The sequence below is a fragment of the Protopterus annectens genome, chromosome 4.part0, assembly GCF_019279795.1.
Source record: "Protopterus annectens isolate FY-2018-M chromosome 4.part0, PAN1.0, whole genome shotgun sequence".
NCBI classification, from domain to species: Eukaryota; Metazoa; Chordata; order Ceratodontiformes; family Protopteridae; genus Protopterus; species Protopterus annectens.
In genome coordinates this window covers 1553253811-1553280845 of record NC_056733.1, presented here as the reverse complement: position 1 = coordinate 1553280845, position 27035 = coordinate 1553253811, and positions in this window count along the sequence as shown.

Below are 27035 nucleotides of genomic sequence, written 5' to 3'. Positions count from 1 at the left end.
ATATTATGGACACTTTCTACCCTTCTCCTGACTGATACCTTCCCACAATTTGATCCCTATGATGCTTTTGTAAGCTCTCTGCAAAACATGTCTTTTGCTGTAGCAAGCAACTGGGTAAATGTCAAATAAATCCCACTAGGACAGTTGAACATTATTTGGGTTTAATCAGAGTCTCATTAATTGATGGCATGTGTGTACCCAAAAAATGAACACTGTGATTACTGCAAGAGGTGTATCAACCAAATAGTGGTTTATATGTGTGCACATGTATGCAATCAGCTTATAGTATTTTTTATATGTTTCATATTTTCTCCACTAACAGGTTTGTTTTTCAATAGAATTGTACAGGTTATGGGTCACATTCAAGGTGGGAAATGTTTTGAAATTATTTTCTGTTGTCTCCTTTTAGTATAGTACACAAACCTGGCATTTCAACAGGTGTGTGTACACTCTTGATATCCACTGTATGTAGGTGTTCATATAGCTGTTTATGGTAGGCATGGACAGAAGGTCATAACACAGTTGCACACTTCTCCGATTACAACCTGATAATCATGCCTATTCTACTACCCATATCATTGCCATGGCAATGCAACAACCAGTACCTGTAAAGATTTATGTCTGTTGTATGTATTGAAACTGATATTACACACAAGTACAACATACACAACTTATTTACACACATAGATAAGTAAGTTGGTTGCACAGCAGGCTTTGCTAGCACAGTGCTAACCTGGAGGATGTCCCACATTCATAACTAGGCTATTATGTTACAATGTCATTGTTAACAGACTTGACAATGGTTTGCCTAACTTAACACAACTCTGTGTGTAAGTAACTACAGATATCAGGCACACATGTGCTTATAACACTGTACAGTTGAATGATATAAACTCACTATATCACATGCATTTCAACACACACTTCTTCAACAGTTCTTTACTATGCACATGCCCTGTACAGATCTCTTAAATTTATAAGACAAACACGTGTAGTGCATAGTTATATTCACAGGTAACATATGGATATGTACAGCATCCCTGTAGCTGGCCTAGCAGTGGCACAGTCAGTGGTGTTTGACAGACATTCCAGTAGTTGTCAAATGTCAGCAGTCCTTTCCTGGGGTGAGTCATGGGCCTGAGCTGTGATCTATGTCACTGCAGACAGAGCCACATGCTATGGCCATCACTGCTGTTCAGAAGTACATCAGTACAGCAAGTCGTGCTCAGTCATATTCTTTCAAACTCCTACTTTCCGTTATTAAAGACCACCTGCTACATTTAATTACATGATTACTTGTTTCACATACCTTTTTTTTTTTTTTTGAAAAGTAGATTTGGTGGTATACTCTTTCTGTGACTTGCAATCAGTCGGTTTTGTTAGGTCGTACTCCTGTCTATGACAGAGCTGGTTTGAATAGGTGGCAGCTTGACTTTTGTAGGTAATGCTCATGACCATGTGATGGCCTGTGCACCAATCGGTGTCCCCCAGTTGCTAATTGCATGCAGAGCAGCTGTGTAGTTATTCCAATAGCCAATGTCAGGGCAATATACTCCTATAAGTGTCTTTGGTTGATGGCTTAAACCATCAACCAAAGACAATCAGATAATGCCACCTGGGTACAACATACTCAGAGCTGACCGATTAAAGAAAAGAGGAGGAGGGATAGCTGTCCTATATAAAAATACGCTAAACATCCTAACTCACCCCAAACAACCACCGCAGGTTGCAAATGCTGAAACTCTAGCTCTAAAAATACAATTAAATAAGCAAAAAAGCATAAACCTAATAGTTATCTATATACCCCCAGGGAACAATACTGAAACTTTAGAAGCCATCCTAAACTGGATAGATAACAACTATCCACAAGAAACAGTAGTCCTGGGAGATGTTAACATTGATTGGAACAAATGTTCTGCTCAGTCCAGTCCTACTTCTTTAAATCTCCATGGTTTCTCTCAGGTTATAACCACTACCACCAGACTAGGTAATAATAAACAAAAGGAAAGCATACTTGATTGGGTGCTCATCAAGGAACACCCCAAAATATACCGGGGACTCTACCTAATGATCTTAGTGATCATCTGCTTACTTACATCAGGAAGATAACCCAACCAATGCTAGCTTACCAGTCTATAGAACAGTCAGAAACAAAAAAAAATTTGATCCTCTAAAGTTTAACAAGGCACTCAATCACTGTAACTGGTCAACACTGAAATCCCTTCCCTTGGAAGCAGTCTCACATTTTAATCAAACATTCCTTACCCTACTTGACTCTCATGCCCCCAAAGGGTGTCCAGAATCAAAACTCACATAGCACCTTGGCTAACCTCAGAATCCAAAACCAAAATAACTAATAGGGACAAAGCTTGGAACAAATGGCGTACTACCAAGTTACCACTAGATCGGGTCATCTTCCAGCAAATGAGAAATGAAACCAAAAGGCCACCACCCAAGATAAGAAAAACTACTTTCACCACCTACAAAACAAAACCAAAAGAACCCTCAAAATTCTGGGCAGGATTGAACAAACTTCTCCAACCAGGAAAATCCACCACTCCTACCCCTGAAACTCTATCTGATAAGAACCAAGAAGAAATAGCTAACAACTTTAATACCTTCTTCACGAAACAATTCAGGTACTAGCTAACCAACTACCCACCCCTCTACCACACCTAACAATATGCCTCCTAACTCTGCACTATCCTTTAACCTCCAACCCATATCCACTGCCTTCATCCGATCCTGTTTGAAAAGCTAAAACCAACTACCCTCTCAGCAGACCTTCTACCTGCAGAATACTTGCAAATTGCTGCAGATGTCATAGCATACCCTATTTCAATATTAATTAATAGAACCATTACCGAGTCCACTATCCCAGCAATCTGGAAAATATCTTCGTCATTCCTCTTCATAAGGAGGAACATCCACGAACGACTCTAACTATAGACCAATTGCTATACTATCACCACTTGCCAAAATCATGGAAAAGTGTGTGCATAAACAACTCATGTCCTATCTCACCCAAAACAAACTACTAACTGATTGTCAGCATGGATTTAGACCCAACCATAGCACTCCACTGCTCTCCTCTCTTTACAGAGAAAATTAACCATAACCGGAATAACAAAATATCTCCTCAGCCCTCTTTCTAGATATGTCGAAAGCTTTCGACATGGTAAACCACCAGCTACTTCTTAAAACCTTATCAACCTTACACCTAGACACCCAAGTCCTAAACTGGTTTCAGGCCTACCTCGTGGGTAGACAACAGGCAGTTATGTGGCAGAACAAACTCTCCTGCCTATTGCCGAATAGTATACCCAAGGGTCCATCCTAGGTCCACTTCTGTTCTCAATTTTTATAAATGACCTCCATACAGTTATCCCCGAAGCCACCTGTATTCAATATGCAGATGACTCAACTATCATCTGTTCTAATCCTATCCTTGACAACCTTCTAATAACTACCCAACTCTGCTTCACCAAAGTTGAAAATTGGCTAACTAACCATCAACTCATCTTAAACCCAAAAAAAACCCAACTTCTCCTTTTCCACCCATCCAACCCAACACCTTTCACACACTTTACTATACAATCTAACAATGGTACCATTATCTCCCCTACTACCAACGCTAAACTATTAGGAGTAATTATTGACAATAAACTACGGTTTGACATCCACATCAACCAAACTATTAAAATGGTTAACAAAAAACTTGGTTCTTTATACAGGTTAAAAACCTGCGTAACTCCAGCTAGGTTAGCTACCGCCGCTCACACCTCCTATCCACCCTACTATATGCCTCCCGATCCTTACAAACCTCAACAAGTCTGACCTCAATCGTCTTTCCACTTCTTATAATCACATTGCTAGATTCATCACTGCCCTACCTTATAGAACACATCACTGCATCAGCCTGAAAAACTTGACTGGCCAGAACTCCTAATCTTCTACTGAAATACCAACTCATTGAAGCATTCAAAATCCTGAAACATCCAGATAACACCCTGCACTAAACAACGTCCTAACGCCTTACTCCAACCTAAGCTCTCTTCGCTCATCTAACAAACTCTTAATACAAACCTGCAAGTCCCATAACCTAGGTGGGGATTCACTCTACTCTAATATTATTGGCAAAGTATGGAATTCTCTTCCCCAGAAGCTTACGTCCTTACAATCACTAAGCTATTCAAAAAAGAACTAAAAATCCACTATAAATCACATTGGCTCTGTCCATGTACTAACCCTGACTAACTTTTCACACGAGTAATTCCTACAACTAGGTAATTTCTGTCTATTCAACTAAGTGTGAATGAACCTGAATGTAATGTAATGTAATCATTTTGTACCTTCTATTGTGATTATCTGCTTACTATGAACACAATGTGATATGTCTTTACGTACCTTGATTAACCTTGTTTGGAGCTTTTCTCCCCGGGACTCCGCTGAAAATGGACATGTATCCAGTCGGACTATCCCGGTCAACAAATGTAAAATAAAATAAAAAAATAAAAATAATTGAGTACTTCACGTGGGCATTGGCCCTTTACCTTCCCTGTGAGGAAGACATCCTTGAGGTGTGTGAGCTAATACCTCTTACAACAATACTTGTAAAGACAAGACAACTAAATGGTGGAGAAGGTTCAAGACTTAAGGGCAGAATGTGAGTATTACTGGTTATATGGTTTGAATACTGATAGTTTCACAGAGTTTGTCTGAACATGCTACTTCTGCATGGGTTTCAGTCTGACAAAGTTCTGTGTCTGCATAGCTCTCAACTGTAGGGCTATCCACATAATGACCAGAGGTTTGCCTGTTATGTTTGGTCTGTTCCACAGAAAGGTGTTGTCCTTGGCAAATCAGTAGCATACTCTGCTGATTCAATCAGTAAATGCTAACATCCATTTGTGTTTCTGCCTCCATATCCCTCAGAAAACATATGTTACAACAAACCCTGTAACACCAGTAACTTTCTCAATGTATAATATCAATATTCCAAGTATGGCCAAGGTTTTGGGCCTATGTACCCCAATTATGTCAGGCTTTGTCCAGATGCCATGTAGTAAGATGTTGATAGGTATGGTCTATCATTATTTAGCACTGTCATTCCTGATGAGGGCAAAGGCTGGACAACATGTGGAATTCTGTACATTCAAGAGGTCAGTGTATGGAGAATGCTCTTAGATGCCCTTGTAACATATTTTATGTGGGGGAGAGTAAGAAATGTTTTAAAACTAGGCTGTTAGAACATGTGAGATATTACTGATAAGAAAGAAGACAGTTCTATAGCTGTATATTTTTATAAATCTCACCATGGGGACAGAAGTGGGTTACAAGGTATTGCTTTTGAAAAAGTCTGTTTCTCAGTTTGATCAAACAGTCATAAAAGAAAATTGTTATGTACAGAATCAATTTATATTTTTAAATGTGATACTTTATCCCCTAGGGGGTTAAATGAGGAGTGCAATTGGAGGCTGTTTATTTAAATATGTAATTATAAGTGTTAATTGCTTATTGTATGTAAGGCAAGTATTTCTTGTAATGTTTTACTCCTTGAAGGCTTTGGCCAAGACATCAGAATATAATAAACTTGTGTGAATTACTGGCTGGTTGTTTTTCTCTTTACTATCTTCAGTCATTTTAGTCTATTTGCTAAGAGGTCATTGTATATCTGGCCATTGTGTATGGTTAATCATATTTTTGTAGCAACATACTGATTACTTATTATTTGAACTGGGGGGGGGGCAGATGTCAGTGACATGGGTCCTTTTACATCCAACTGTGCATGCTGCCCCAGTTATGGGTTGTCTATCAGCAGCAAATGTTTGTATGGGCATTTAGAGACATGTATGCATATATATATATATATATATATATATATATATATATATATATATATATATATATATATATATATATATATATATATATATATCTGTGTGTGTGTGTATATATATATATATATATATATATATATATATATATATATATATATATATATATATATATATATACACCTTAGTATTTATTGGTAATATATCTACATATTGTTATACATATATATGTATCTCCATACATATCTATCACTCTCTCTGTATATGTATATGTTTCTTTTAATACATATATTTGTCAATACTTATCACTCGTGATTGCACAGTGTCTCTTCCCTATTGTAAATTGGCTGTAATGCACAGTATGGTTGAAAAAGCATCAGGCATTTCTATAGCTCAGATGGCTTATGCTGTTGCTATGGTGTACAGGGTCCGGGGTTCAAAACCTGCAAGGGCTGTTTATTTTGATGCTGGGAAGAACAGAGGCTGATGGAAACAGAGTGAGTAAGGCACTTTTAAGCAGTTGTAAGCAGGTTTATGTGGGTTTGTGTGATGATAAGCAGTGCTAACATACAGTTAAACCAATAGGCACTTGTAGACTTCACTTATCAACACTTAGTGCGCAAATCCGATTAGCTGAGCTAACTGCATTCATGTTTGAGCAATGCTTAAACTTGCTAAGCATAGCTCAGCCCAGGTAACCATTGTGCACATTCCAGTCTTATAAAATAGCAGAGTAATGACATAGTTTAGTAAGTGTATTTCATTTCCTTTACATAACATGCTTCTATGTGGTGTCATTACAGTTGCAAGTGGTATGACTATGCTGTATGGGACACTTGTGTATCATGGATAGTATCGCATGTTATATGCACTCACACTTGCATGTTTCACCAGTTACAGTACACTGGTTGACAAAAATAATTTAACACATATTGCATTATTGAAGTAGTACTTTTAACAATGCTTTTCCATGTAACATTTGGTACTCAAACCATGCACCCCTGCATGCAAAGCTGGGACTCTGAGTACTACACTGTCTTGTTCTTGGGGTTTGAGCTGTATGTTTTGATCTATCTCCTATTGGATATTGATATGATATTATTATATTAACTGTAGAGTACTGTTTTTTGGCCATGTCATTGAGGACTGCCATCATGTAGCAATGCCATACATTTCAGTTTCAGACTTCTATCCTTCAGAACATTCATCCTAATGCATAACCTGTTTTCTATCTACTTTTGCTGTCTGTCCTCTGTGCAGATGGGATGACACCAGTGCTCAGGCTGTGGAAGACTACACTGCAGAATGGGTCTGAAAAGCCATGCATGTGTTCATGTAGGATGCAGCCAGAAATGGTATCAGAACTATGGAGGCCTCCATGTGTTGCCTTTAAGAGGGCATTGCAGGCATGTGTGAGGGACATTACAGATGTGGTGGGCTACAGATTCACAGACAGTATGTGTGAATACTTTACAGGACAGGACATTTGGAGACAGCCCAACAACATGGGAGACATATCTCCAGAATTGTCAACAGATTCTATGTCACCAGTGTTGTTATATACATGGTGGGTTGATAGATTGACAGGGGGTGTATGTGGACATGCATTTACTGGCTGACTTTACGTCTGACAGTGATATGTCTCTGACATTCCTCTCCACTGCCATGCTGTCCACAGACTGGCCACATGTTTGCTTGTTATGTTTTGTCTGCTCCCCAGACAGTTGGGTTCCTTGGAAAATCAATTGCGAACTCTGGGGAATGCAGTCAGTAAATACTAACATCCATTGGTATTACTGACTTCATATTCTACATAAAGGATATGTTACAACAAACACTGTTACATCAGCAACTTTCTCAATTTAGGCAGCAATATGTTCAATTACACCTGTGTTTGTGCCTCTGTCTTCAAATAATGTCAGGCTTTGTCCAGATGTTATGCACTATAAGGATCAGAAGTATTTAGTATCATTATTTCTTGCCTTCATTCCTGCTACCATACCAGTGATGTAGTAGACCCACAGACATGTTACAGGGAAGAGGCCAGAGATATGTGTCCTGAGCCTGTACATTCTGAGTTGAACTGTGCATTTGAGAGGTCTGTGTATGTCTAGCCATTGTTAACAGACTGTCAGGATGGTGTAGACATGTCATGTGTACATGTTATTTCGGCTGTGTATATAGGGGGTACATGTAAGTGTTATGGCTCCCTTTTTATCTGACTGTGCATGCTGCTCCAGTTTCTGTTCTATTGGCTGTATATGTTTGCAGGGGCAGACTGAGATATGTCCTGTACCATGGTCAGGATTCAGACTACAATTTGAATTGGGCCAATATATGTAGGGGTAGTGTGTGAGTGGCAAACAATGATGTATTTGTTCACACAGTCTGTATACTCTACTGTTCACTTGACTTACCGGTATGTGACTGTGACTGTGGTGAAATTGGTTGCGGGTATGAAATTTCACAGTGGTGTCTGTTTTTCAGTGCTTTTACATCCCTGTAGTGCCTGATCTTCTTCTTCTTCTTCTTCTTCTTCTTTCGGCTGCTCCCATTAGAGGTTGCCACAGCGGATCGTCTGTTTACATTTCTTCCTGTCCTCTGCATCTTGTTCTGTCACACCAAACACCTGCATGTCCTCTCTCACCACATCCATAAACCTTATCTTAGGCCTTCCTCTATTCCTGTTACCTGGCAGCTTCATCCTTATCATCTTTTTCCCAATATACTCTGCATCCCTCCTCAGCACATGTCCAAACCAACAAAATCTTGCCTCTCTGGCTTTGTCTCCAAACCTTCCAACCTGGGCTGACCCTCTAATATACTTATTCCTAATCCTGCCCACCCTTGCCACACCCAGTGCAAATCTTAACATCTTTAACTCTGCCACATCCAGCTCTGACTCTTGCCTTTTTGTCAATGCCACTGTCTCCAACCCATATAACATAGCTGGTCTCACTACCCTCTTGTAGACCTTCCCTTTCACTCTTACTGGTACTTGTCTGTCACAAATCACTCCTGACACTCTTCTCCACCCACTCCATTTTGCCTGTGCTCTCTTCTTCACCTCTCTTCCAAACTGACCATTACTCTGAACTGCTGATCCCAAGTATTAAACTCATCCACCTTCATCACCTCTACTCCCTGCATCCTCACCATTCCTATATCATCCCTCTCATTCACACACATATATTCTGTCTCAGACCTGCTGACCTTCAGTCTTCTTCTTTCTAGAGCATATCTCCACCTCTCCAGGGTCTCCTCCACCTGTTCCCTACTCTCACTACAGATCATAATGTTATCTGCAAATATCATAGTCCACGGGGACTCCTGTCTGATCGCATCTGTCAACCTGTCCATCACCATTGCAAATAAGAAAGGGCTCAGAGCTGATCCTTGATGTAATCCCACCACCATCTTTGTTATCTGCAAACATCATAGTCCACGGGGACTCCTGTCTGATTGCATATGTCAACCTGTCCATCACCATTGCAAATAAGAAAGGGCTCAGATCTGATCCTTGATGTAATCCCACCTCCAACTTAAATGCATCCGTCACTCCCACAGACCTCATCACTGTCACACTACCCTCGCACATATCCTGTACCACTCTTACACTCCTGACATCCTCATGCAATACCATAACCCCTCTCTAGGCACCCTGTCATATGCTTTCTCTAAGTCCACAAAGACACAATGCAATTCTTTCTGACCTTCTCTGTACTTCTCCAGTAACATTTTCTGAGCAAACATTGCATCTGTAGTGCTCTTTCCTAGCATGAAACCATACTGCTGATCACTAATCATCATCTCCCTTCTTAACCTAGCTTCCACTACTCTTTCCTACATCTTCATGCTGTGACTGATCAATTTTAATCCCTCTATAGTTACTACAACTCTGCACATTACCCTTATTCTTAAAAATTGGTACCAAAACACTTTTTCTCCACTCCTTAGGCATCCTCTCACTTTCCAAGATTTCATTAAACAATCTAGTTAAAAACTCCTCTGCCATTTCACCTAAACACTTCCATGCTTCCACAGGTATGTCATCTGAACCAACAGCTTTTCCATTCTTCATCCTCTTCATAGCTATCCTTACTTCCTCCTTGCTAATCCACTGCACTTCATGATTCACTATCCGTACATCATCCAACCTTCTCTCCCTCTCATTCTCTTCATTCACCAGCCCTTCAAAGTACTCTTTCCATCTGCTCAACACACTCTCCTCACTTGTGAGTACGTTTCCCTCATTATCCTTTATCACCCTTACCTGCTAAACATCTTTACTAGCATGGTTCCTCTGTCTAGCCAATTGGTACAGGTCCTTTTCTCTTTCCTTAGTATCCAACCTTTCATACAACTCTTCATACGCCTTATCCTTAGCCTTTGCCACCTCTCTCTTTGCAATGCACATCATCTCCTTATACTCTTGTCTACTTTCTTCATCTCTCTGACAATCCCACTTCTTCTCCAATCTCTTTCTCTATATACTCTCCTGTACTTCTTCATGCCACCACCAGGTCTCCTTGTTCTCCTTCCTCTTTCCAGATGTCACACCAAGCACTTTTCTAGCCATCTCCCTTACTAGCTCTGCTGTAGTTACCCAGCTATTCGGTAACTCTTTACTGCCACCCAGTGCCTGTCTTAACTCTTCCCTGAACTCCACCTCACAATTACCCTTTTTCAATTTCCACCATTTGATCTTTGGTGCTGCCCTCACTCTCCTCCTCCTCTTCTTGATCACCAATGTCATCCTACAAACCACCAACCTGTGCTGCCTTACTACACTTTCCCCTCTCACCAGTTTACAGTCTCCAATCGCCTTCAGACTAGCCCTTCTGCATAAGATATAATCCACCTGTAGTGCTTGAAATATTTGCAAATACATGTGTAATTCCCCATAGGGGATTTGCTATTTCAATTACTTGTGCTATTTCAGTGAATATATGTTAGAGCAGACATGAGGGTATTACTGCAGCAACTGTGTCAGCCTATCTGTGCCAGTATTTCAGATATGTCCCAATTTTCATGGTTTTCAGCCACCAATTTGTCAGCCTTGGTCCAGTTTCATTGCAGTAAGGGGTTTTGAGCATACCTTTCAACTGGCTGGATTGTTTCAGGATGTCCAGGTTTATTGCTCATATTTCTGGTCTGTTTTACACATTAGTCTCATTTCTCTGGTAAATCACTGTGATGATATGGGGACTTGTGTCAGTAAATGATGACATACATTTCATTTTCAGACCTAACAGCCATCAGAATATGTATGCTGAAACAAACTCTGTTACACTGAGAACTTTCTACATTTTTAAGGGCAATATTTAAAAGATGTCCCTAGTTTGGGCCAATTGTCCCTCCATTTTGACAGCCTTTGGACATATTTGTTGCACTAAGAGGTTGAGAGGTATGATTCTGAGAAACAACTCCACTACATGTTCTGAGCAAATATATATATATATATATATATATATATATATATATATATATATATATATATATATATATATATATATGTGTATATATATATATATTTACATACAAATACAGGTTCATAGGTGTGTACTAGGCTAATAAGCCTGGACTCTTTAGAAGCCTAGCCCATAGGATTACCCTGGCATTGTGCCAACTGTCCTTAGCTCGCAGTGCTTCTGTTGAGAAGAGTCACTGGAGTGATCCCCGGGGTGAATTATCTATTGCCCATCCACTCATCAAGATTTCTCTTGAAGAGGGCCAGTGCGGTGCTCTGCTTGACATGTATGGCAAGTGTATTCCGTAGTATGGGCACTCTCTGGGTTATGAACCTGTCCCTCCAGCATGTTGTGTTGATTGTGGTAATGAGGTTGAGGTCTGTGGAACATGTTGTGCATAGGGACTGGAATTTCTCTAGATGTAGCATTTCTGACAGAGCTGGGTCAGATGTAGCTTTGTACATCAAGCAGAGATCGCCTCTAAGTAGGCGATATGTGACAGAATAGTTGGAGTTTTTCGAGTCTGTCCATATAGGATGTGTTTAGGGCCTGGGATCCTGTTTGTGAGATACTTTTCCAGCCTCTTCAGTTGTTGCAGGTATCTAGTGAGGTACATTAAAATGGGGCATTGTACTCAGTGATTGGCCTAATGAGGGAAAAGTAGAAGGAGATAATGACCTCTTTCTTCCTGGATGCAAAACCCTTAGAAATGAGATGTGCTACATAGAAGGACTTTCTGACCACAGTGGCAATGCAGTGGTCAAACGAGAGGTTGCTGTCAACCTGTGTTCCCAGATTTCTTATAACACCTTCTGTGTTCAGGGAACTACCATCTATGTGGTAAGTCATGGGAACTGGGTTTCTCCCAAAGGGGATGATGACACATTTTTTTGTCATTGAGCTTAAAACCATGGTTCTGACACCAGTCGTTGGACTCAGTGAGGCCTTTCTGTAGGGTGTCAACATGACTTGGGGCGTTAATAATAGCTCCCAACTTGCATTTGTATGCCAACTTTGTCAGTCAGAGTCCCTTTGTGTTGCCCTGGACTTCAGAGAAGTAGATACCAAACAGGAGATGACCCAGGACCAAACCCAGTGTGACCCCACTTGTGACTGGTTGGCAGTCTGACTTGGAGTCAGCTATTTTTGCACTGTGAGTTCTAGCTGATAGCCGGTTTATAACCCACCTAGTGATATAGGGGTTGATAGCTAGCTTAGTGAGTTTTTCCATGATTCCTGAGTGGGGAATGGTATCAGAGGCCTTATCCAGATCCAGGTAGGCTGTATGAATCACCTTGCCTTCATCCACAGTTCTGGTGACTGACTCAAAGAAGTCAACCAGGTTGAGCAGGCATGATGTACCCTTCACAAAACCAAACTGTGTGGGATCCAGAGTCTGGAGATTTCCTATATCCATGTTTATTAGTTCCATGATGATGCATTCCATAGATTTCCATAACAGACTCATCAGGCTAATGGGGAGATACTTCCCAGGGTATGTAATCACTCCTCCTTTGTGTAGAGGGATGACTGTAGCAGCGTGCCATTTGGTAGGGACATGAGGCTGTGATTGAACACGGAACACAAGTGAGGTGCCAGTTCACTCTGTAGTTCATGCTGAACACAGCCAGGGATATTGTCAGTTCCCATAGATGCTGTATTATTGGCCTTGTACAATGCTGTTTTAACTTCTGCAGCAGTAATACTGAGTGCCTGGTAATCTACTGGTATTGTGATTGGTCCTTCGAGGGGGGAGAGAGGGGTAAAGTTGGCACTGAATCTGTCAGCCAGTATATTGTCAATATCAGTTGGCTCGGTTTAGGAGGTACCATTCTGCAGTAGCTTAGAGCAAATGTGGGTATTGCCGGGGAGATTCTTTACATAACTATAAAAGGCCTTGTGATTGTGTTTACGATCAGCTCAAGTTCTGTTTTCATAGCTAGCTTTGGAGGATTTGATGAGGGATCTCAACTTTTTGTTGAAGTTGTTAAGGGAGTTTTCTAGTCCTGGGACTTCACCTTATTCTGCATCAGTTTCAGCCTTCTGTTGCAGAGTTTGTTTATGGCAGGGGACCACCAGATTGGCTTCATGTTTTTGGAGGAGAGTGTCTTGGTTCTATTTGGTATGGCGGAATCCATGCATTTCTGTACGTGCTCATAAATTGCAATGGTGTATGATTCGGTGGTCAAGCAACTATTCTGCATTTGCATGGGTGGTGTGAAGTTAGCCAGCTCTGATTGTAGGAGACTAAAGTTAACTTTAGAAAGGTTTTTCATGGTGGTTACCTTTGCAGGGGGAGGGGAATGTGGATTTCCAAAGTGATTATTTTTGGTCAGATCTAACCAGGGAGGCATTGATTATTGGTGTACAGCAACAATCATCCATGTTAGTAATGACTAGGTCAAGGATATTGCAACCTGTAGTGAGGGTAAGAAAGTGCTGGTCCAAGCCATTGGAATTAATGAATTCCAGGAAAGGTTGGACAAGTGCATTGGTATATGAGTAGCTTTCCCAGTTAAAGAAGGGGTAGTTGAAGTCAACCAGTATGACAGTGTTAGGTTGCACCCTAATATTCTACAGGGTGATTAGGAACGTGGAGTGTGAGTCTTGGGACATAGTTGGGGACCTATAGCAGGCTATGACCTGAATCGCTGTCTTACCCAAAGGCAGCTGCACCTGCAGTATCTTTGATGCATTATGTTGCGCTACCAGTCTGGAAGTGTGTGCATCCTTTATGAATATGGAAACACCACCACCTTTGGAGCTTCAATCCAAGTTCTGGGGTCAAAAGGTGTGGAATGATTTATAGCCTGGTAGTGTAGGGGTGCTTTCTGTTGCTTGGAACAGGTCTCTGTTACAGCAAAAATGTTGATGTTCTCCATTTTAAGGAGTGTTTTGAGTGAGTGCATTTTGAGATTTAGACTTATAGCATTGCGCAGCATGACCCTCAGATTGCATTTGTTTGTAGCTGTTATGTATTTATTTATATTTATGTTTACACACACACACACACACACACACACACACACACACACACACACACACACACACACACACACACATATATATATATATATATATATATATATATATATATATATGTGTGTATTTGGGATCCATGCAGATGTTCAAAGTTTCATTTCTTCGAACCCACTTCACAGAGTCCACTTGTTCGAAGTAGTGAAACGTCGAACATTGACTTCGGCAATCACACTACAGCGTGGAATAGGAATATTCCCTTTTTCCCTATGTAGTGCGATCTCAGAGATTGTGTATTTAAGTGGGGGGGGCACAGCCCCCCACATGGGGTGTGCAGGGGGGCTTGCCCCCCTGCAAAAACATCTTTTAGTGTTTTGTTTTAATTTTTGGGTTGCCCAGGGATCTAGACTTCAACTACAGAACTTTTTCTCTACTATTGAATGAGTCTACTGAATGATATGTTTGAAAAAGCATCCCTCATTTCTGTAGCTCAGATGGCTTAGTGGTAAATAGCTGTTGCTATGGTGCACAGGGTTCTGGGTTCAAGGGCTGTTTATTTTGTTGCTGAGCAGAACAGAGGCTGAAGGAAACAGAGTGATTATGGCATTTTTAAGCAGTTGTAAGTGGGTCTGCATGGTATTGTGTGATGGTAAGCAATGCCTACACATGGTTAATTGGGAAACTGCTTAATCTGTATAGGCATTGCTTAGCATCGAGCTAACTCACTTACTGCCGGATACTCCCACTTACCCCCATGCTAATTTCTTTAAAAGAAAAGAAAAGAAAAATGGGATGATAAGAAAGTGGTGAAAAAGGGGGCATGCAGAGGGAAAACAATGTGACAGATAGCTAGGGATGTGCAGGATGGGTGCAGGGAAGATCCATAGCTGCCCATTCCTGATATAGCAACAGCTGTGCATTTGCGCAGAATTTGGAGGTGAAATTGGACAGTCAATCCCCTGACAGAAGGATGAGGACAACAGTAATGTGTTGTTAAGCCAATTAGACCATATTACATGTGTCCAGTGGACACATGCAAAATGGACAGCTATGTATGGGGGCTATGTATGGGGCTATGTATGGAGGTGGGAAGAGATTGCCTTCTTTTTTTTTTTTTTTTTTTATAAGGTGAGAGTGGGGTGTTGGAGAAGGATAGTAGGCATATTTGGCAAGATAGGTTGGGTAGGAAGACAGACAAGACAGCAGACAGGGGCAGTATATGACACATGTGGGGGTAAATACCTTGGAAGGGGAGGGTGGTTGGGAATTGCATGCCCACAAGCCCCTAAATGGATATAGTGGGACTGAGATTCCACCCATGAGCAGTCACTACTGATCCTTCATGGCCCCAAAGGTGGCTGTGCTGGGAGCTGAACAGGAGAGGCAGGCTGACCCTCAAGATGCATCACACAGCCCTTAAGCTGGCATAGCAGATCTCCAAACTCCTTTCAAAGCTCGCTACACACCAATCCCAGGACCTGACGACAGATGACATTGTCCTGTCCATGTCCTCTCCAAGGGCGAGGATGGGCCCCATCCCCTGAGGCAATTCCACTGCAAGGTTGTGCAGGATGAGTGGACAAGGAGGTCTAGGGTTGGGTCCCAGATGTGCTAGGGCCCGGTGCCAAATCCAGTTGAGGTGGAACATGTGGATCCGCCATGTTCGGCCTTCCCAGATGTGCTATGGTGTTGCAGTTTTATAAGGTACGTTGGTTAATCATGAAAAACACATTCCAGGATTAGTCATAACAGCATGCATAGGTATTCCCATTAACCCAAAACAACAGTTTTGGTACAGTTGCATAGCAAACGGACCACATGCATATATTGAACCGCAGTGGGCATTATAACGGCATGCAGCTTATACTGATAGCAACAGGCCACCAATGATAGTATTTGAACAAGGAACATTAATAGTCAAACATTTAAATATTTGTAGAACAATAAGGCACATGTCCCAACAGTAGGTTTGGTGAAAAATGTACCCATGGATTTATGTGTTTAGATTATTGGTGCAAATAGGGTGGGGGAGAGAGAAAAATACCAATTAACAACTGTATAGGCTTTAATTGCTCACAACTTTAATGATCATTGCTCTAATGATTACTCTCCATTTATTACCTCATTTTACATCAACCTGTGGCCTTGGGTTGGGCAGTGGTATGTTTGTGCACAGTGTATAATTACAGCCTTCTTACAGCTAATTTTTGCCTTTTCTTAACTAGCAGACCTGTGGAGGAGGTTTCTGTTAACACTACTGACTGTTTCAAGTTGTGTGTGTGTGTGTGTGTGTGTGTGTGTGTGTGTGTGTGTGTGTGTGTGTGTGTGTGTGTGTGTGTGTGTGTGTGTGTGTGTGTGTGTGTGTGTGTGTGTGTGTGTGTGTGTGTGTGTGTGTGTGTGTGTATGTGTGTGCTACTGCCATTCTCTGCCTTGATTTCTCAGTCACCCTGAGTGTGGGTGGCCGTGACCACTAGCTGTGACAGCATGACACTTGAGGGACATTTCTTGGAGGAGACTACTTGGTGTAAGTATTTATCTTGCTGTTATTTGCAGCCTTGGGATTGGACAGCAGGTTTTGTACACAGTGTGTAATTACAGCTTTCTTACAGTTAAATTATACCTTTTCTTACCTGGCAGACCTGTGGAGGAAATTTCTGTTAACATTACCTGACTGCTTCTACCCATATTCACATTGTCAGGGTTACATATATGCAATCACTGTGTGTGTGTGTATTTATCTTGCTGTTATTTGCAGCCTTGGGGTTGGACAGTGGTTGTTGTACAGAGTGTATAAGTACAGCCTTCTTACAGCTAAGCTATATCTTTTCTGACCTGCAGATCTGTGGAGGAAATTTCTGTTAACATTACCTGACTGTTTCTACACATATTCACATATTCCTGGGTGAAAATATGCATACAACGTACTACCTCTGCTGGGATTCGAACCATGCCTGTTTGTGCATAAAACAGAACAAAGTTTGTGTTTTATCAGAATAAGCTGTTGAGAAACTGCTGTTCTTTGTTTCACTCTTTTCTACCTAATACTCTCTTGCTTGCATAATCTGACCTTGTAATTCTGACATTCATGCATGGCACATAGTTCTTATACTGTGTATTCATACTTTGACATAGCACAGTCTGAAAAACGCTGGTTAACACTACATTACTATTCAGATATCAGATCTTGGTGCATGGAACATTTCATATAGTTAATCTCGTTTTACAACTCCACAATCTTTGTCGGATGGGCCTTTATTATTTAATGCTTTCAGAGCTATTGTTGCTGTGCAGAAATTGTACACATTTCGGTTCATACCACCACATACCAAAGTAAACACGACCGGTCTGACAAGTCTGGCAAGCCCCCCTGCACCCCCTACACCCCCCTACTTAAATATACAAACTCCGAGACCGCACTTAAGTGCAGAAAAGGGAAATTCTCCAATTCTGCACCATACAGCACCGTTGAAGTCAACCTTCGAACTCCTGAAATGTTGAACATATGGTCTCAACAATATAATGTTCGACATTTCAGGCATTCATTTATTTGTCATAGACCTGTTTCCAATTACTTCAATATAACTGTTTTATTCATCTATTAAGATGACTATTCCTTTTTGTTCTGTCTTTGGTTATGCTATTTAATATTTGTGTTAGCTCCATGAGATTTGCATGTCAGATAGACATGATCCATTGTCTTCTAATAATCTGAAAATGGATACATCATTTAATCATTTACAGTGGTTGTTTCTTCAAAACCACCCTTCAGAGGAAAGTCCCTTCTGAACTGTAATAATTCCTCTGTTAACTTTCTGCAATTCTGGATTTAGCTTTTGCCTTTTGTGTATTTCTGTATATAACACATTATTACATTTGCAGATGATTCGTAGTCTGCCAGATTATTTAATTCTTGGTTAAATATTGTCTGTTATTTCTGGCCTTATTTTTCTTTTATTCATCCTTGCTATTATCAGCACTCAGTTGGTTATTTGAGTTGTTTAGTACATTAAATGCATGACATTTTTATTTTGAAATCTGGGATGTCTCGTGCCTATATTTGTCTTACCTGTTCTTTTTATACAATGCCTTTCCATTTCTACCAGTAATATTTAGATGTAATTTAGCAAATGTTTCAGATTATTATATTTGCCTATTCTTACTCTTTGTTAGGTGGGAGGTTTGCATAATGGTTAAAGTTTTTACCTTACAAACACAAGGCACAAGGCTTGGTTTTCATATGGGATAACTGGCTAGGCTGAAAATGGCCCACAAGGGCAGCTAGACTGGTACTAACCTATGAACAAGAATGTCTGTAGAGGCACTTTCCAAAACAGCTCGGCTTTATACCACATTTTTCTGCTGCAAGATGGTTTCTTTATTTTTGCTCTCCTTTTCATTCTATGTATTTCTTCATTGCACATTTTCTTCTTGTGTTCTGCTTTGTTTACAATTACTGCTGCTCTCCTTTCTATCTTCATAGCATGCATCTCAATCATTTCAATATACAAGGTCTAAAATGTATTTATTATTCATTTCCAGCTTCTAATAATAACTTTTTTCTAATTCTACCTGATGAGCAAGTTTACATTATTTGACTCCTTCACTCCTAAGCAGCATCCATGAGCTCAGAATCTTTTATTAGGGACTTTTATCCAAAAATAGAATGTGTGAGGACTTTTTTTCCTCTTGCACAAATCTTCTGAATTTGTAAACCTTCGTCTAAAATGTTGGGGATTCAGAAGAAATTGTTTGATGTAATAGAATCTCTGAATCTATCTTGTTCTCTCACTGTACTTTCATTCAATGAATAAACTGAATCTCTTACTTGTATATTGCCAAGGCTATGAGCCACTCAACGGTAGTAAGATTTAATTCTATGGTAGAATTATTTGATCTTGCTACACATCTTTTGCATTGCTTTCCAAAGTTATGTCTCACTGACTGTGTCAAACACCAGCAGCATAAAATGTCAATTTTCTTTCTATTTCTGCAAGTTTCATTTTTTCTTTAATTCCTTTCTTTATATTTACTCTATATGCCTTTAAATGTTTGGGCATCCATGCTTTCCTTCAGTCATTTATTCATTCACACTTTATTTTTTTTTTTTAATTTTACTTGAAGATCAAGCAGCCACCCTTTTGACAGAGAAAAATAAGCTTTTAATTTTTAAAATCAAACCTTTTAAACATAATTTTAATCAAGACAATTGCTAAAATAATTAACTTTATCACCAGTTTGTAGTACATCATGTAATAAATGACAGAACAGCAGTAGTTCTATGATGAGTGAAATATAATGCACTTGGTCATGCAGTTATTTTGAAGAATGGTGACACTTAAGGCCTGAGACTTTTAAATGACAGCCTGTTTCTACAAAGGGCTGTATGAATTTTATATATTTTGTAGAAATCAGCCAAAGTTACTTATATGATTTATTTTGAACTTCAAGGACAAGCTAGCAAATATTTTGATTTGCAATATAGATTAGTGAAAACACGTCTTTAATATAAACAGATGCTACTTGTGGTTCTTTGGACATACACTGGGTGTTTGCATGCGGTCAGGTGAACAAGGATTCATCATATACCATTCTTCATATTAATTATAAAATTAAGTTCATTACATTTTGGGCTACTATTTCATTATAAAATTGTTGACATTACTCTGTGGCATTTCTCCTGCAGGATTTCTTTCTGCTTCTAATGATTCCTGACACGCTCAGTCATTGAAGAGTTAGTGAAAATGCTTGTTGAGTCAAAAGCAGAGACTAATCAGAAGCTGTTATAACTAAAGCAATAGTTGGTAGTGCTGGCTAACCCAAAGAATGGCCCTGGCTTGAAAGAAAGGCTCCTGGAGGATGGCCACAAATGACTCCATATTGAAATGATGGCAGTCAAAATGTCAAGTGCTGACAAGCCTCCCCCCACCACAAAAAAGACCAAAAACACAAGAGAAGAGTGAATAGGGAGGGCAAGATCCCACCCCCACCCTAGCTCCTCCCCATGTATGCAGGCATAGGGAACTGGGACTAAGCAGATTGGGCAATTACAATTTAAAAAGGAACTTTTAACTTGAGTTAGAATAACCTCTGAAATACAAATACATGTTATATTGGACTTTTAATGCTGAAAAAAAACCCAGCAAGAACACAGATGCATGGTTTAAATCATAAATTAAAACTATTGCTTGAACCTGATAGCAACAGTAAGTAAAAATTTTAAACATTTTTGAAGTAGAGAAATTTAAAACACTGTTTTGTAATATAAGAAATTGGGTACTGCAAAGTGATCGCTAAGCATCTGATAAACTGCACTTTTTAGGAGAACATTTATTAGTTATTGACAGAATGTTGTTGTTCTTCTTTTCCTGGTTAGGGTCACCACAGCAGAACTCCAGTCTGCTAATGATTGGCAGTAGATTTTTATGGTGCCAACCCAATGCCCAACCTTCAACAAAGGCACACCCATGTCTTTCAAACACCACTTGACTGTGGGGAGGACATGCAGACTCCAAACAGAAGGTGCTACAGCCAAGAATCAAAAAGGAGAACATCTTGCTGTGAGGTGACAATACTACCGCTACACCACTGCGGCTTGTATAAAGCTGAATTTTCTGCTTCTAAGGCTAAACTTGCAGTAAAAAAATGCAGACTTCTGTGAGCAAAAAAATCAAGTAAGGTCTTAATTTTTTCATATATGTGGTTGGAGGGTCACATTGCCATCTTGTATGCTGGAAATAAGAAGTGAGACTGTCATCTTTGGAAAAGGCAGAAAACCCTGACAAAAGCTTAACCCACTGTCCCACCTATTTTAGTAAGCAAATATGCATTTTTTTCAAAGTTAATAATTATGCCAACAGCAATATGGAAGAGATAGCAAATAGCATGCTAAATGAAACAGATGTGCATATATAAAAACACTGTGCTCATGATACAATATATTTTAGTGGTCTTATTGTTTAGAAATTAGCATGTTTGTTGAAACGTATATGCGAGCAATAATGCCTAGCACAGTACATGTTATTATGAAAATAATGCACACCCAACTGTGTTCCGAGACTGTTGCCACAGGAGAAGCCAAATTATTTCTTTTATTTAAGCTTCTGATAATTACAGTCAGTAAATACTGAAAATAAGAGATACCTAACTCTTAATGCCTAATAAATCCTTGATAGACTATCTGTTGCAGTCAAAGATGTCTGTTGTCAATCTTGATCTATGTCATTCACTCACACTTATACATTCATGGAAGTAACCACACACACACACACACACACACACACACACACACACACACACACACACACACACACACACACACACACACACACGCATGCATGCATACATACATAACACAAGCACACACACACCAGCTTTTTTCTTCTATTTTTTAACTTAGTTTTTAATTTTAATTCTGCTCTTGTTAAACACCCTCTCCCATGCACTGTCTTAGTAATGGGAGTAAGACACTCTCGACACACACACACACACACACACCCACAAACAGACATTAACAACATTACATCTATCCCCTTACCTAACCTTGACCCTAACCCTAAAATACACACACTAGCACACAAACATACAAAACTTATCCCTCACCTATCCCTGATCATAATCCCAACTCTCAAACACATGGACAAATAATCTCATCTCCTCCAAACCCCACCAACCTGTCTCGACAAAACATACCATCAACATTTTGACTGTTCAGCTATCCATATATTCAACGTGGTACAATGCCCTTAGTATTTGTCTGTGGGTGTGAATGACCTGAGATGTACCTCCCTGGACTACATGAGGAGCTCTCCCGGATTATGTAGCCCAGGTAGGTATGACCCTAAGTCTGAGCAGCCTCCTTCCATCACCCAAAATGATACCACAGTACAAGCAGAAAATGATCAATTTCAACAACTGGCTAAGCTTCTGGTGTCATTCTAAGGGAAGCCAGTATCTGTCTGCCTGGGATGACATGATTGACAGGCCTTGATGCTTTGCCAGAGATGGCCTGCATCTGTCACCCCTGGGATTCTGGATACTGGCCAAGGCTCTTGCCATCCCTATAATGCCTTTTTTTGGGCGGTGTTCCAAAGACCAAATTACCATTGTAACAGCTACAAATAAATGCAATCTGAGGGTCATGCTACTCAGTACTGGAAGTCTAAATCTGAAAATTCACTCACTTGAAGCACTCCTTAAAATGGAGAACATTGACATTTGTGCTGTAACAGAGATGTGGTTCAAGGCAGCAGAAAGCACCCCTGCACTACCAGGCTATAACTCATTCCACACCTTTTGGCCACAGAACTTGGACAAAAGCTCCAAAGGCGGTGGTGTTTCCATATTCATAAAGGATACTCACACCTCCAGACTGGTAGCCCAACTTAATGCATCAGAGATACTTCAGGAGCAGCAAACATTGGGCAAGACAGTGATTCAGGTCGTAGCCTGCTATAGGTCTCCAACCATGTCCCAAGACTCACAGGCCACATTCTTAAGCACCCTGGAGAATATTAGGGTCCAACCTTACACTATCATACTGGGTGACTTCAAAAACCCCTCCATTAACTGGGAAAACTACTCATGTACCAATACACGTACTCAACGTTTCCTGGAATTCATTAATTCCAATGCCCTGTACCAGCTTGTTCTTACCCCCACTAGAGGTAGCAGCATCCTTGACCTGATCATTACTAACATGGGCGACTGTTGCTCAACACCTATAGTCAGCTCCACCCTGGTTAGATCAGACCACAAACAAATCACCTTGGAAATCCCCATCCCACCCCTCACCCCCCGCAAAAGAAACTACCATGAAAAACTTCTCCAAAGCGAATTTTCGGCTCCTAAAAACAGAGGTGGCTAACTTCATGGCACCCATGCAAATGGAGAATAGTTGCATGACTGCCGAATCATACACCAATGCACTGTGCAAACACATACACAAATGCATGGATCTCGCCATACCCAATAGAACCAAGATGCTCTCCTCCAAAAAAAGGAAGCCAATCTGGTGGTCCCCTGCCATAAACAAACTCTACAACAGAAGGAGGAAACTGATGTGGAATAAGGTGAAGTCCCAAGACAGAAAAACTCCCTTATCAGCCTCAACAAAAAGTTGAGATCCCTCATCAAATCCTATAAAGCTAGCTATGAAAACAGAATTGCAGCAGATAGTAAAAGTAACCACAAGGCCTTCTATAGTTATGTAAAGAATCTCCACGGCAATACCCAGATTTGCTCTGAGCTATTGCACAATGGTACCTCCTATACCAAGCCAAAAGATATTGCCAATGTACTGGCCGACAGATTCAGTGCCAACTTTACCCCTCTCTCTCCCACCAAAGGACCAATTACAATACCAGTAGATTGCCAGGCACCCAATATTACTGCTGAACAGGTTAAAACAGCACTGTCCAATCACAGCCTCACCTCAGGCTTTGTCCCTACCAAATGGCGCACTGCTACAGTCATCCATCTCCACAAAGGTGGAGCGACTACAGACCCTGGGAATTATCGCCCCATTAGCCTGACGAGTCTGATATTCAAAGCTATGGAATGCATCATCATGGACCTAAAAAAACAAGTATATAGGGAATCTCCAAATTTTGGATCCCACGCTGTTTGGTTTTGTAAAGGGTAGATCATGCATGCTCAACCTAGTCGACTTCTTTGAGTCAGTCACCAGAGCTGTGGATGAAGGCAAGTTGGTTCATACAGCCTACCTTGATCTGGCCAAGGCCTTTTATACTATTCCCCACTCAGGAATCATAGAAAAACTCACTAAGCTAGGCATCAACCCCTATATCACTAGGTGGATTGCAAACTGGCTCACAGATAGACCCCACAGTGTGAAAGTAGCTGACTCCAAGTCAGACTGCCGACCAGTCATGAGTGGAGTCCCAAAGGGATCAGTCCTGGGTACTCTCCTGTTTGGTATCTACTTCTCTGAAGTCCAGGCCAACATAAAAGGACTCTGGCTGACAAAGTTCACAGACGATTGAAAGTTGTAAGCTATTATTAACTCCTCAAGTGATATTGACATCCTACAGAAAGGCCTCTCTGAGACCAATGACTGGTGTCGGAAACATGGCCTTAAGATCAATGACAAAAAAATGTGTCGTCATCCCCTTTGGGAAAAACCCGGTTCCCATGAATTACCATATCGATGGTAGTCCACTGAACACAGAAGGCATTATAAGAGATCTGGGAACACAGCTTGACAGGAACCTCTCTTTTGACAACCACATTGCCACTGTGGACAGGATGTCCTTCTATGTGGCACATCTCATTACTAAGGGTTTTGCATCCAGGAAGAAAGAGGTCATTTTCTCCCTCTACTCTTCCCTCATTAGGCCAGTCATTGAGTACAATGCCCCATTTGGCATGTACCTCAGTAGACACCTGCAACAACTGGAGAGGCTGCAAAAGAACCTCACAAAGAGGATCCTAGGCCTTTAACACTTGTCCTATATGGACAGACTAAAAAAAAACTTCAGCTATACTCTGTCTCATATCGTCTACTTAGAGGCAATTTCTGCTTGACTTACAAAGCCATGTCTGACCCATCTCTGTTAGAAATGCTACATCTAAAAAAATTCCAATCCCTCCACACCACACACTCCAGATACCTCAACCTTATTACCACAATTAACAGAACAAGCTGGAGGGACCGGTTCATAACCCAGAGAGTACCCATGCTCTGCAATAGACTTTTCATACATGTCAAACAGAGCACCTCACTGGCCATCTTCAAGAGAAATCTTGATGAGTGGATGAGAAATAGAAAATTCATCCCGGGGTCACTCCAGTGGCTCTACTTGACAGAGGCACTGGGAACTATGGCCGTGAGGCACGATGCCAGGGTAATCCTATGGGCTAGGCATGTAAAGGTTCCAGGGCCATTAGCCTAGTACACACCTATGAACCTGTTGTGTCTTTCGGCTTTTCCCGGTTAGGGGTCGCCACAGCGGAACTCCAGTCCGCTAATGATTGGCAGTAGATTTTTTACGTGCCAAGTTGCCGCCCCTGACACACAACTTTCAACGAAGGTACGCCCATTCATGCATGTCTCCACACAGATGACGCTCTAGCTGAGAATCGAACAGGACGTCTTACTGTGAGGTGACAACGATACCGCAGCACCACCACCGCCTATGAACCTATGAACCTAAATGTATGTTTGACAAAATGCAGGGGAATGCAACTCCAAGAATGTACAAATTCAGAAAATAGGGAATGAAAGTGGAAAATGCTATAATACTCATCTTCTTGTTCTTGTCCTACTTTTGAACACCATGACAGGTTGTTGACATTCTTTCATTTTCAGTGTGCTGAATGTCACTCAACTATCCAGCAGTGTATAGTAGGGCACTCTAAAATACCTTTTAGGAATAGAAACTCTGAGTAAATCCTACTTTTTAGTTAATATCGATACAGAATCCAGCTTAGATTTTGACATCAAAGTATACTCTCCACAGGAACCAAACTGAATATGAAGTAATAGAAAAGTGATTCAAGAAAAAGAAGTGCCCTTAGTAGTAATCACCTCCTGTAACTGACCAATTTAATGCAAGATTTTGTGTTTAGGTTAATATTAGGCTATCAGTCTACAGACTATTACAAGCCAGCTAACAACTAAAGGTTGGAATCAAGGGTCTATATTATGTCCACGAAAACCCGTTTCAGTGAATGGCTCTTCGCTGAACAATAACCAGCGAAAGCTAACTCCCACAAATTGCCATTTCAGTGAATTTTTTCATAAGGGAAAAATAAGCTTGGCTATCATCGTGAATTTGCATTTTTCCCCACTGTAGTGCAATCTCAGAGTTGGTATATTTAGTTAGGGGGTGTGGGACGCAGTTCCCCACATTGGGGGTGTGGGGGTTGGCAAAGCCTCCCACTTTGAAGAATTTTAAATTTAATCTGTTTTAGGTTGGCCAATTATTTTTCCCCTAGGAAAAAATTAACTGGAATGGCCGTTCAAGAGAGCTAGAATTTTCTGGTTATCATTCGGGGAACAGTCGTTCCCTGAGAGAGGTTTTCACAGATGTAATATAGACCCAGAATCAAACCTTGTACTTGCATAATAAAGACCTTGACCATTAAGCCAATCTCTCTCCCTTTTCAGTTAGAATACCATTGTCAGTAAAAGAAAAATAGGATGGTAATAAAACCTCTGGAGTATGTTACAACCTATCATACACAGGTGAAGGGATGGTTTGCATGATTAAAGCAGAGAAACACTCAGGGAACAACCTTGTTTAGCTCAACTTGTCATAGACAGGGAAAACTAAAATAATCATTAACAAAATAAAATTATGGTTTCAGCATATACATTTACAGAAAGAAATTTGTCTTCAGGACCATAGCCTGTATGAATTGCAAACAATAATATTCAATAAATATTTTGAAATGTTCTATGAATTCTGCAACTAAGCAATAACCTAAAAGTAGGACAGGCAACAGATGAGTCAACTATTACCCTTATCATTGGGCAGGATTCACGAAGGCTTGCGCGGAGTGTAAGAGACATGTAACACTCCATGCAAGCCTCGCGATCCAGGAACAGCCCGAAACTCCGTGTAAGAGACCAGCTAAAACGTCTCTTACATCGACTGGCGTGATATAGCAATACCTCACTTGCAGCGAAAGGTATGCAAATGAGGTATATTAGCAATCCACAAGCAGAAACCAGCCCGTAAGAGACGTTTAGTTGCAGAAATGTACTCAGTTGACAACTGAGTACGTT